Source organism: Nomia melanderi, chromosome 10 (genome assembly GCF_051020985.1).
Source record: "Nomia melanderi isolate GNS246 chromosome 10, iyNomMela1, whole genome shotgun sequence".
NCBI lineage: Eukaryota > Metazoa > Arthropoda > Insecta > Hymenoptera > Halictidae > Nomia > Nomia melanderi.
The window spans coordinates 4,265,376-4,277,769 of NC_135008.1; the positions used below are offsets into that span (position 1 = coordinate 4,265,376).

General features: G+C 51.0%; 1 protein-coding gene across 4 annotated transcripts in view; it reads right to left on the bottom strand.

Annotated features, from left to right (window-relative positions):
• Nucleotides 1–12,394, bottom strand: part of Ten-a (Teneurin-a transmembrane protein) — a 587,521-nt gene that overhangs the window by 418,175 nt on the left and 156,952 nt on the right. For all 4 annotated transcript variants that reach the window (XM_076371185.1, XM_076371187.1, XM_076371186.1 and 1 more), the window contains exon 2: nucleotides 6,892–6,927. The gene's annotated coding sequence lies outside the window, so the exon portion shown is untranslated. The remainder of the gene's footprint in view (nucleotides 1–6,891; nucleotides 6,928–12,394) is intronic.

Here is a 12,394-nt window from a genome sequence, read left to right on the forward strand (position 1 = left end):
GACTTCATTGAAAACCTTGTTTCAAACATTGTTATTTAGTTGAATAGCGCGCGCGAGGCGGTGGCTTAACAATGAAAGCGCAGAAGGAGCTCTGGTGTATTGAACTTCGAGGAGGAGAACTCGCGGGGGTGAATCGATTATTTAATAGGTTTTCGTACACGAAACAACCGCGTCGACAAAGGCACATCAACCGCCGCGATTTTCATTGTCCGGTCGTGTGTTTAATAATGCATAAGGCGGGCAAGTGTTTGCGAACGGTCGCACTTGCAGCTATTCTGCTCGCCCTTCGATTGGAAATAGCACGTCCGTATTAATTAGGAGGCGGCCAATTGGAATTAAATCGACGCGCGTTTAGCGGCGGAGGGTCGGAGGGCGGCACGGGAGAAGAAATTACCGAGCTCCGCGGGCTTTCATTGCGGGACGAGTGCGTGCTCCGCGGGGCTTGCTTCCCTCCGGAGCGGAGTGTCAATATTTAAGGGATCGGCGATTCGTCGAAGACGTCCCAGGAATTAATGCCGTAGGATCAATTCGATTCGCAACGGCGACGAGTGGATCGGCTTAATTGAGAAGAATGAAAACGGGGGGACCTACCCCTTGGGAATTTTTATTATTTAAATGAGCAGCCAGGTCTGCGGAGTCTTCCTCCGCCAGGAGGAAGAAATTGGGAAGGGCAGCCTTCGGAGCCATTGTAAAACTTTCGAGGCTTGATCGCTTAACAATTCTTCTTGAATGGTGTTCCTTTTATTCATCCAAACTGCAGATTTTTTTTGGACCCAGTTACGCTCAAGTTCTTCACCCCCGCCGATTCTTCGTGTTCTAAATTCGTCGGGGATCTCCTGAACTTTTCGCTTCTTTGTAGTGTCTGTTGAATAAGGGGCCGGTACAATGGCGTTTAATATTTTACAGTATCCTCGTTTTCTAATTGCGAAACGGAGAAAAAGTGGCGGCTCCCCTTTCGATTCATCGATCCTCGTTTTCGGCGTTCGCCGGCGAGAACGAGCCGGCGAGTTGCAAGTTCGCGCGGGAAAATTAGGGTCAACACCGGCGCGCCACGCGCCGACTACATTTACCACGGTAGAATGCGGTATTTGCGAGCTTCTTGAGATTGCTCGTGATATTCATAGACGCCGGTTGACTGAGCATTTCGCGCCGCGACGCGGCGTCGTGCCGGGCGACCGCTGGAATAAATATTCAACGTGCAATTTAACGCACAATATTCCGGTTTAATGCATGGCAACTCAGCGAGCCACAATTGCGCCGGAATTGCCGTGATAATAATCGTCGAATGAAGGGAATGAAATCCCTGAATCGAGCATTTCAACGCGAAATTTATAATTAACGTTGTAAACCACTGAAACCGGGTTAGCCGCGTTTCAATCCGAACTTCATCCCCCGCGATAGAAGTTTCAGTATTATTTTACAACATCGAGTATCATTGACTTTCTTCGAATTCGCGGCGTCCGCCGCAAGAGCAATTACTCAATCACAGAAACAGGAATCCCAGGATCACGGACATTGTCTGGTCGAACGACCCCTCCGACCCCGTCGCATTTGATCCGGGACTTTGGTAATTACTCGCGCTTAATCATGGGCGTGATGAACTTTCCCTCTTCCGTCGTTTATTCACCCCTTTGTCCCCGGACCGCCTGAATATTTATTGAAGCTAAACCGAGACGAATTTAATAAATGCGTTATGATTTAATCGGGTGTGCCGGCGGTGTGCTGGGTCGGGAGGGCTCGAGATTACTCGACGGGAAGGCAGGGAGCCGTCAGGAGCGGGAGGGACAAGCCGCGAGATATAAAAAGGAAGGAAACAAATCGTGGTTACAGGGCTGACAAAGGATCCCGCGGTGGCATTCGCGGCGAACAAGCAGGGGAGCGGAAGGATCGGAATTACGGTATCGCTTAAATTCAGCACGCCGCGGCGCGAAATTAAAAGAACAACTCGCCCTGCCGCGTCTTCTTCTTCCCGCTCCGTGTGCCGCGTTCGCCGCGTGATTTTCATAAAGGGGAGAAAGTACACGCGCGAGTTCGCGCAAGGACGTCTGTCCCGCGGCTTAGTTCAAATCCACCTCGTCCTCGCATCTCGGGCGCCGTTTATCTCGAAAGTGTTTACATTAAGCGGAGTTCCCGTCGCGCGATAGAAAATCCTCGCCGTGCCCCGATGTCTCGTTAATATCCGCCCGGCGCGCGTTAACGAGGAAATCTCCGCGCGGCGGGCGAAGAATCACGCGCGTCGTCCGCGCGACGATCGCCCAGTTCGGCGCGATAATTGTTCGAAGGTGTGCGCCGCGTTTCTGCCGGCTGCAGGACAATGTCCTTTATCTCGGACACGGTCCCGCCGGTTATCAGGGGAGGAAGGTAACCGCCGCGGCGCCGGGATTCCCGGCGGCTGCCGTGGAAACGTGGAAAACATCTCTGCGAAAGAAAGCCGCGAGCCACCGTCGAAAACGGCCAGTCTCGGCGCCCACGAGATAATGTTAATATCCGGCTCGGTTTTGTAATTGCCAATTATTTCAGCTTATTCCGCTCTTTGTTCCACGACGTTATCCCGGCGACGCCGCCGACCCGGGATTCCCTTAAGAATCCTCCGACGCTCTCGCAGCTGCTCGTCCTTATGCAATCGCCTTCCTCTAAGACCGGGCTGACCCTCGGAACTCGTCCACTCTTAACGAGCACCGTCCCCCACCTTTTTCCATCCGGCGAAATTCCAGCTGGGACTGTTTCTTAGATTCGGGATCAGATTCTGATCCCATGACCTTCCACCTGATGACCAACAGCGGGATTCCAACAGCTTCTACCTTACCTTGGTTTTTCCCTCTCCTACCGATTAGTCAATTTTTCTTAGTTATACCTACAACCAGATGCTTGTACGAAGTGATCGAGTTCTTCATTAATTTCAGTCTTTTCTTCCGAATCTCCCAATTTTGGATTTACGAAAGTGTTCAAGGTCTACCGAAAATATTCAAGAAAAACAGCTCTTAACGAGCTAACACGATAATTCACCAGCAACAGTTCCACTGTAAACGCGACGAATCTTATACTCTCGAATTTTTTGCCCGCTGCGCCGCGTTAAAAAGTTCGCAGCGGCTGCGTCCGTCGATGGGGCAGTTTTTGCAATTAGCGATATCAGCTGCGTAGCCCGGCGCGTCGGTGATCGAGCGGCATACGCGGCGTTGTTTATGCGCACCTTCCAGCAGCGTCGCCTCGCAGCTGGCGATTCGCCAAATTTCCGTGGGCTCGGTACCCCCCTCCGGCCCATCCCCCGGCCGCTTTTTTCCCGCTCGCGTTGGCCACCCCTTTTTCTCCCGGCGTTCCTCGCCCCTGCGGCCGGCGCGCGGTATATTGACGCCCGGAGCCAGACGCGTTATCAAACGATTTATATCGGTGTTTTGCAAAATTTGTGGAGGCGCGGCTCGCGGCTGGCGCGGACCCCGATGGTCGCGCTGAACGTTACTGTCCGAAAATGGGTAACGACTGGCCGGGGCTGGAGTCCGGGGCGAGCCAAAAAGATATCAGGCCGGCGTTGTTATCGCGTCCGATCTGGCCCCTTCGTTTCGTCCGGCCGAGGATTCCGTTCCGGGTCGGACGATTATTCTTTAACGATGGTAAAAAGTGGTCTAGCCGTGATATCGCGTGACCGAGAAAAAATATGCGACCGGCTTGCCGCGCCGTTTCGGGGCCAGCGGACAGGGCGGAGTTTCGGAGCGGAGGAAAAAAGTTTTTAAGGATTCCATTCCGGCGAGCGCGGTATTGTCGGCCGTGTCGATGGAACGGATGCAGGTAACCAGTTATCAACTATTCTTTTTGCGATGCAGATATCACGCAAGCTCGCCGGCGGTGGGTAGAGGGAGCGCGGATGAGAAGGACCGTCCTTTATTTGCAGTTCACGAAGTTAATGGACAGGACTGCGGGAACGGCGGCTAATTGCTCGCCACCGAAGATCCGTCCGACCTGAACTTTGACTGCTCGCGGAACTTCGAAACGGTAAGTGATTAAATAGTCACGTTACCTGAGCCTGATCTCTATTTCGCAGCTGAGAATGCCTCGAATTTCGGAACTTAATACCCCGGGAAACGCGCGGGTCCGTTGCCAGAACAGTTTAGCCGGGGTAAACGGGAAATAGTAAGCGACTGGAACTTTTAAGAAATATATACGACAACGTAAACTCGCCAGATAGAAAGATAAAGGGAGGTGAGCAGCGCGATGCCCGGAACTTTACAAATATATTCTGGCCGGATTCTACCGGTGGCACTTAAACGTTTAAGCCGTAAAGGGAAGATTTAATGTCATTAGCGAGAGCGGGGGATCGCGAGTGCCGGCGGAATTGTTCAATTTTCGAAGAGACGTCCGTCGGTAGCGCGCGATTCGGCGTGGCTTGAACGGCTCGTGCGTAAAAGTGTAAGAATTTGATAATTGAATTAGCTGTAACCGTTAGAATTACGAGGTCGTCTCGCAGTCGAAACGGTCGAACGCAGTTCCCCGATTACTTCACGCGGGGCGCTCGGAATTTTAAACGTCGAACGCTGATAGTATCGAGAAGACAAAGCGATTGCATTCAATAGATATTCCATTCCGAATACATTTGTGCTCTGATTGGAGAAAGCATTAACCAGATGGAAAACAAGAATGTCCCCTGTATTCCGAGTAGTTCCTCTAAATATTCCACAAGAATCCCGGTAACCAAATCCAATAGCAGTTCCGAGAGGAGAGCCGCAGCGATTCGGAGATCTAGAAATTCATAAAAATACATCTCGACGGCGGAGGCAACGAGAAAGAATAATCCCGGCGACAATACGCCGGCACGATGATCGTGTCATCGGCATCCAGTCGGATCGTTCGCGAAACGAGCGGATTTCGCCTCGGTCGCGCGACGCCGTCGTCGCCGCCGCGTTTGCTTACAAAATCGATATTCACCGTGGTCTTTATTCCCGAAATGCTGGAACAGCGGAACGGTCCGCCGACAATATGATTTACTGCGGTAAAACCATGCCCCGGGTAGGGCGAGGGGGTCGAGGGGCGAAGGGCGCGGACACACGGCGACCGCCTTGGCCGCGGGGCAAAAATCCTGACGCAGTTTCTCCTTGAGGAAACATTTTTAAATGGCGGCCAACGATGCGCGGGCTCACGGTAATTAAGCATCTTGGGTGTACGGGGTCCGCAAACTGCGAGCAAAAACTAAATAAATAGAGGAGGGCCGGGGTCGGGGCGCCGAGAGCGAGGAAGGAAAGGAGAGATAGAAAAAGAGCGGCGAGAGAGGAGAATGAGTCTGGCCGCCGCGAAACACGCCTGGCTGGCTGGACCAGCTGTGGACGTGGATAGGCGGCGGTCGCTGCCACGGCAGAGCTTGCGCAAACACAAAAGCTCACGGCTCAAGACAAACAGCAGGACTGTAAGCTGCGACGTAGCCCAGGGCACTGCGGCCTGTGGAAGGAAGGAAGGAAGGAAGGAAGACGCACCCCGGCCAGACGGGAAGGAGAAAGATGACGCGAGCTTCTCCGCTGGAGCGGAGAAGCGAGACGCGCGGCGAAAAGAGGCGTCTATAACGTTGACACCTATACCCCAGACTGCCGAATGCTCGTTCCGCCTTCGAACGCTCGCCTTGTGTACCCGAATTAATGCGATAGATCGCTCCTGAGTTCGGAATCCGATGTCTGCCGGGGAGAAGCGTATCGCGAGCAATGGAGTGTGCGATGGTTTAAGGAGATTGGAACAGATTTTCAAACATTTTCAGGCAACGTTGAATCTTCGCACGTGTTGGAGGAATCTACGTAAATGCTGGAAGTTTAAATCGTTTCCTACAGGATGTACGAAGTACGTTTGCAATTGTAGCACTAGATCAGGATTATTCGTGTCATCCGTTATACCGGGTACAAGATGACAAAACCATGAGAACCCTTCGCAAGAAGAGTGCGCCTATAAGTTTAATATCCGCGTCGTAAATCTGTACACCGCGAGGCTTGTTCTTTAGAAGACGCTTCGTGTGTACCAACCCGGGTATTATACCGAGTGCAACGCGAATCGATGCACGTATATCCCGCTCTCAGCGAGCATCCTCGGCTTCATAGTATTTAGGCGTCCAGCGATGGAAGCCCATTCTTCTCTTCTTTTTTTTCGCGCAGAGAAAAGCCGACCGTACCCGAATCGTTCCGCAAGGCGGCGCCGGATCGTGAATATCCGGCGCTGGTCGAAACGCTAACGCGAAGCATCGGTGTTTTTATGAATGCGGATGGTCCCGTGAAAAGACTCCCAGACTTTCCATGGCCAGTGTGACCTAAGCGCTTTGATCGTTGAACGTTGATAGCGGCAATAGTGGCGTTATCAGCGATATTCGATTTTCCGGTGCAATGGCCAGCCGGTTTCCGGCCGCTTCTGAAAAAAATACGCGCTCCGCCGGCGTACCCCGGGTGATTTTTGTTAAATGTAATAGCGAACAGGTGGCCCGACCGGTCGGCTAATCGAATCTCTCTCCGTGGAATACGATCATTTAATTCGAAACCAATACGCGGCGATGCCGAGCGCGCTGAGACGATATCCGATGAAATTATATTCTCGCGGGAAACGCGCGAACTCTTTACGACTCGCGGCGGTTCAAATTGGCCGCCATTATCGGGATAAAATTTTGCCCGGCGGGATACCTTGATCGTTATAGCGTTGTTTGTTTTTGTAAACACACCGAGCGCGAGTCCCGGCCGCGCGCAACACGACGGAACCGAGCCGTTTATGGCCGCCATTACGGCGATGTTTTCATTGGGACGCCGCGGCTCGGCGGCGCGCGCGCCGCACCAGAGGTCAAAGTAATACGACTTTTTTGATGGGTTGTAACTGGAGCTTAATTATCATTGTATTAAGGAAACTTTTAGCTTAATGCGCCGTGTTACGTTCACTCACCTATTGTTCTTGGCGTTGGAGAGGTCGGCGATTGTCCTGTAACAAAAATTACCGGCGTTAGGTTTCAAACTTTCAGCTTCCGTAAGCTGATTAACGGGAAATTTCTATTGAAATATTCCGCCCCGGAAAATTAACTTTCGTATTACGCGAAGCGGATTGCCGGGGAATTAATATGTATAAGTAATTAGAGGCAAAGGAAATGTTATCCTCCGGCAGCGGCCGGAAGCCGCGATACCATTTTCATTGCGATACTTTGCACGGTTATGAACGTACGTAAGTACTCTCGCGCCACGCGAGACTTCAGCCGTATCGATTCGGCGAATTAAAGTAGTTTAAAGCTGACCAAGGATAATTTATTACGCCCAATCTAGCTTCATCGTGTAATTCGTAACCGGGTCAATGGTGGAGGACTCATCGCGCTCGGGAACGCCAGCGTTTTACAGCTGTGTACATTGCATATCTCAATTTACGACGTTCCTCGTTTCAAACGAGATTAATAACAGAATTAATAACGAAGAACGAAACGTCTGAATCTAACGACGCCGTATTTTCGCGTAGCTATCGTGGAACCTTATTTCTAAAAGAAACGTACCGTGAGTTATTATTGACCTATACTACTGATATTTTTGCGCACAGTCTATTTAAACCGTGTACCACACAACATCTACGAGACAAATGTCGGGATATTATTAACCCGTACTACTGAATAAACAATAGACAGTGTATTGCAGCCATCTGGATTAATATTGCTGACTCGTACTACCATCTAAGTAGAATTAGATGCGATCAGACCTGCTGCAACTCTGCTGCACACTAGCGTCTGTGTAATATCCAACATAACCAGGCTGCATGTGGCGTTATTATTGACTTGTGCCACTGTGCACAGGGCAACAGATGCACTGCAGCCGAAGTTACACGATTGACTCGTGCCACTGAACACCATAGCGAGAGGCTCGAAGCAAGATTGATCCTCAACGTCGTCGCTTTCGTTGCCCACTTTCTCGCACTTTCACCTTCGCCGGAATTATTTACTCGTGTACCAGCAAGGTTCCAGACATACCCAGCGCCCCGGCGCAAGGGCGGAATTTGACAATCAGGCGAATTAATCGGGACGCGAGGGGATTAACGAAATATGAGGATATAATTAGCGAACACCTGCGGGGGATCAACAGCCAGGCCATTCGCGAGCCAATTACCAGCCAATTAGTTATACGCAAATATTTCGCGGTGTCCGAGGGTGAGCGAGCGAGCGTGCGTGCGAGCGAGCTGGCTAGCTGGCAGGCGCGGCGAAGCGGACGATTATCTGTCGTCGAGTCGTTAATCACGGCAAACATCGGGCGTAACGACGATCGCGACCGACCGGAACTTAATCCGATGGAAACACGGCCAGATGAAAGAACCCGATAATTTCTTTTTCCGGGTCGGCGCCGGTATTCTGAACGATTATCCATCGGATTTATCGCGGGCATATCTCGCGGCCAGCTCCGCACACGTCGGCCGCGACGCTCATAATTTATTGTCACTTCGCGTTCCGAAAAATGCCTTTACTGATTCATCCGCAGACGCATAAAAACCACGCAGCCCATACATTACCCCGGTGTGCCAGCCTCTCGTCCCCGCTCGTACGCACACGCGAGCCGTCCTCGCATTATAAAGCCGGCCGCGACGTCGTATTTTTCGCGGATCTTTTTCCCTTTTTTGGTTTCCGCCTCCTCCTTTTTTTCTCGTTCGCTTCCGTTTCGAGACGCCGGAACGCGTACACAAGATAATCCGACTTTCGAGAACTCCATTATCACGTCGCGACGCAACATAAAGCGTTCAAGACGAGCTTAATAGAAGCAGCGCCCGGCCGCCGGCGCGAGATTCTCGTAATTTTCGCCACTGAAAGGATGATAACATAGTATTTTATACGCGCAGGATATGCAATTCCATTTTGCGCTTGTCCCCGCGCTCGCGCGGCCTCGCCGTTATTTACTCGGTAAGGAAATACGGGGTTTCTTTGTGCGGGGAGCGGGAGAGGTCCGTCACTGTTCGAAGAACGGTCGACCAGTGCGCGCGTTTTTGCGTCGAATGGAAGCGACTCGATGATTATTTAAGTGGAATCTGTATTCCTCGGGTCTCCGGAGGATCTCGATCGAGTTTTCAGCTGGCAATATCTATCCATTATGCGAGACGAACCGCCGGGACACTTTATTATTTCCGTTGTTCTCGGGTATCGCGACTTAAACGTCTTACCGAGATAATGCCCCGCTCCCTCCGGTCGAATATGCGAAGTCGCATGAGAAGATTGAAAGTTTGGGGGAGAGCTCGGAAGCCGCGCAAAGATAAAGGTCTGCCGCGAGTCTGGACAATGTGCTCCGTAAGACGCCTTTGTCCTAGATTAGTGCGATTCCTCGACTTCGCAGACGAAGTCCTTGAAACTCGACGAAAGATAGGAGGCGGGATATTGTTTTCTCGCTATCTAAACGTAACTTCGGCCAACTGCTCGGGAGGAGGCGGCGGGGCCGGGTTTTCAAGATCACTCGACCATTACAAGATGTCAAACCGACGGAACGGTACACGTTCAAGAGAGAACGAAATAAGTTCCAGCGAATCTCGAAGAAAAATAATACCTACGGCTCAATCTATCAGGGAGAAGGAAAAATCGGTTACAGTGAAATCATCGGCAGTGGTTTTATTGGCAAGAATTCACGGCGTCCAAGTGTAACCTATGTCGATATTAATCGAAGTAGCTTCACCCGATAATATTGTTGTTTCAATATTTGAATCGATAGATCAAAGCTAACTGTTCGAATAAATTCTTGCTATTCGAATGCCTCGCGTGGATAATAATAATTTGTTACTCGTGGGAAATTACTCTACGTATTTACGCGAGTGATTCATCTTTATTTATTCGAAATTTATTCGAATAACGCTGTAAGTACACTGGAATGAATATCCAGCGTGCCATTTCGCGAAGCCAATAGAATATCCGCGGCGACCGATACAAGTACTCCGAGTACGGAACAAATAATCACTCGAATAAATTCTTATTCAATCGACTCGTTAATCATGAACACCGAATACAATTTTACTCCGCGCGCGAGACTAAAATTTTCACCGAGCGTCGAACAATATTTCCATAGACTAATACCGGTCCCGTCAATTTCGTTTCCATTAAATTCGTTTCGATCAAAACTATGAAATTCACGCGAGTAATTTCCGCGCAACCCGGAAAAAGTCCGTAACAACGTCGTTGCGGTAATGATCGATCATCGACCGCGTACGCACCGTAATGACTCAATTTTTCCCCGGTTCCCGGGCCGGGGGTCCCGTAACTCCACGCGAAACACGTAATCATCGTGAGACACGGTTTAAAAGTAAATCGCGATCCCGCCGGGAGATCCTCGACGATACCGTTGAACGAAGTACGCAAAGTAAGACCTTTCCAGCGGGCACTTTAGACGTTTCCACTGCGCCGAGTATAAAGCTATTTATGTATCCCGTTTCCCCGGGAAAAAGAGTAGTTTTTCCTCCCGTGAATATAACGCGGAACCTTTGAACTTTCGAGAGACGCTCAAGAAATCCGTAATGCGGGGCCTCCACAATGAAGTGGCCGGGCGCAGTGACGTTAAGACCGAAAGCAATAAAATTAATAACAGACGTGGAGGATGCTTCGTTGACTGCGCGTTAAGTGCGTTTTAGTTGAGTGCGTTCGCCTTGTCGAGACAGTTTCAAGGTTCCCCTCGTCCTCGAGCCGCGGAGCAAAGAAAATATTTATTCCTGCCGTCGCTTATCTACGACGAAATTTCGAAGGATTAAAAGAACTCGAGGTCCCGCTGGTTCCTTGTTTCACGAACGATCGGTTCGAACTTCGCAACCCCTCCGACAATGGAAAATCGCTGGATCAGCGATTTTCAGTCAGCGTTTAGCCGAATATGAACGGTTCATCGAGCAAACGGGGCCCGTATCAATTCGACTCGATCTTGTTGACGTATTATCTCTCGAGCGACACGTCCTGGCACTAGCAGGCCCGCCGCGGCGTGTGCGTGCATGCGCGTGGATATCTGAGAGATGCGATAACGAATGCGCCGTGGCGGCGGTAATTCAAGTTGAACGGCCAGGGTCGAGATCATTAAACCCCTGGGAAGGGCTGATAATGATTTTGACCCAATTAATTGTCGGTCTGCAGTGATTCACCGCGGCAACGTTACACGAACGGGAAAAGGGATGCGCTCTCGCATGTGTGCCCATATTGCCCGGCAAAGCTCGCTTGTCTTGCTCCAATATCTCGCCGGTAGAATACACCGATACTGTACACGCAGCCGGTTTTTACAGTTCGAATTTCACCTCGTCGAGAACTCGTACGATCGTGTAATTAATTCTTCCATCTATCCCGTTTCCTCTCTTCCACTCTTCCTCTCTCTCTTCCTCTCTATCTCTCTCTCTCCCTCTATTTTTCGTAGAAATTTTAATTTAATCTCTAACGCAGTAGTTTACCTTGCCTCGCAATATTCCGAATATTGTAGGAAGCTTTCAATTCCCGTTCAGTTGAAACTATCGTGCTTTCAGTTTATGAAAGCTTCAATATCCCTTTTTTTGCCGGCGTATATATTCATATATTCCGGTTCCCAAACAATGTTCGCGAGCACGGGAACCCGGCCAATCGATGGCACCGGTGTTCCCGAACGTTCCGCCGCCGAACAGCCGGGAACCGCTGTAACTTTTTCCGCGGTCCTGTCCGCGCTAAGAACACGGTGCAAACATCGCGGTCGCCCGGGTTCGATGGAAAAACGAGGCGCACGAAGGTGCATTGTAACGCGTAACCGTTGCTTTTTTCGCGGGAGCTCTCCGACGCGTTACACGCCGCTCCCCGGCGGAATTACCCCGGCGAGATTAAAACTGGTATTTATATAATCTCCCGCGCGGCAAGTCGCGGAGATCCCCGGGCCGGTTCGGACAGCTGAAATCGGTATTTATTAGAGTGTGTCGTTGCCGCGCGTGCACCGTTCCCCGCGCGAGCCTATTGACGGGTTACGAGAAAAGGCTGAAATCCGACGGCGCGTTGTGTTTCCGCCGCGCCCGTGTACCGACCCGAGCTCGCTCGCTCGCGCGGGCGCGCGGGCGCGCGCGTGCTCGAAGCATTGACATCTTGTTAGCGAATAGCACCTCGGGCGGTGCCGACGCGACAAAACCTCGTCGATTATTCAACGCCTCTAGAACATCCAATTTGCATCGACACGGATACGCGCTCTGGAAAAAAAATCATTTGAAAAAATGTGACGTCCGCGCTCGGCGCGTTTTGTTCGTGCACGACGCGCGATGTCCGTGTCGCATCGGTCCCGTATTAAAAAGCGCGCGTTAAATTACGGGAATGCGATAATTACGCGAGATGCTATAATAAGGTGGTTCCTGGATAGGGAGGGGAATATTACGGTGGAAAAGTTGCGGCCGATTCTGCGGAGTCAGGCGCAACTTTAGAGATGGAGGCTTGTAACGTGGAAAGTTCGAGAACCCGAGGATT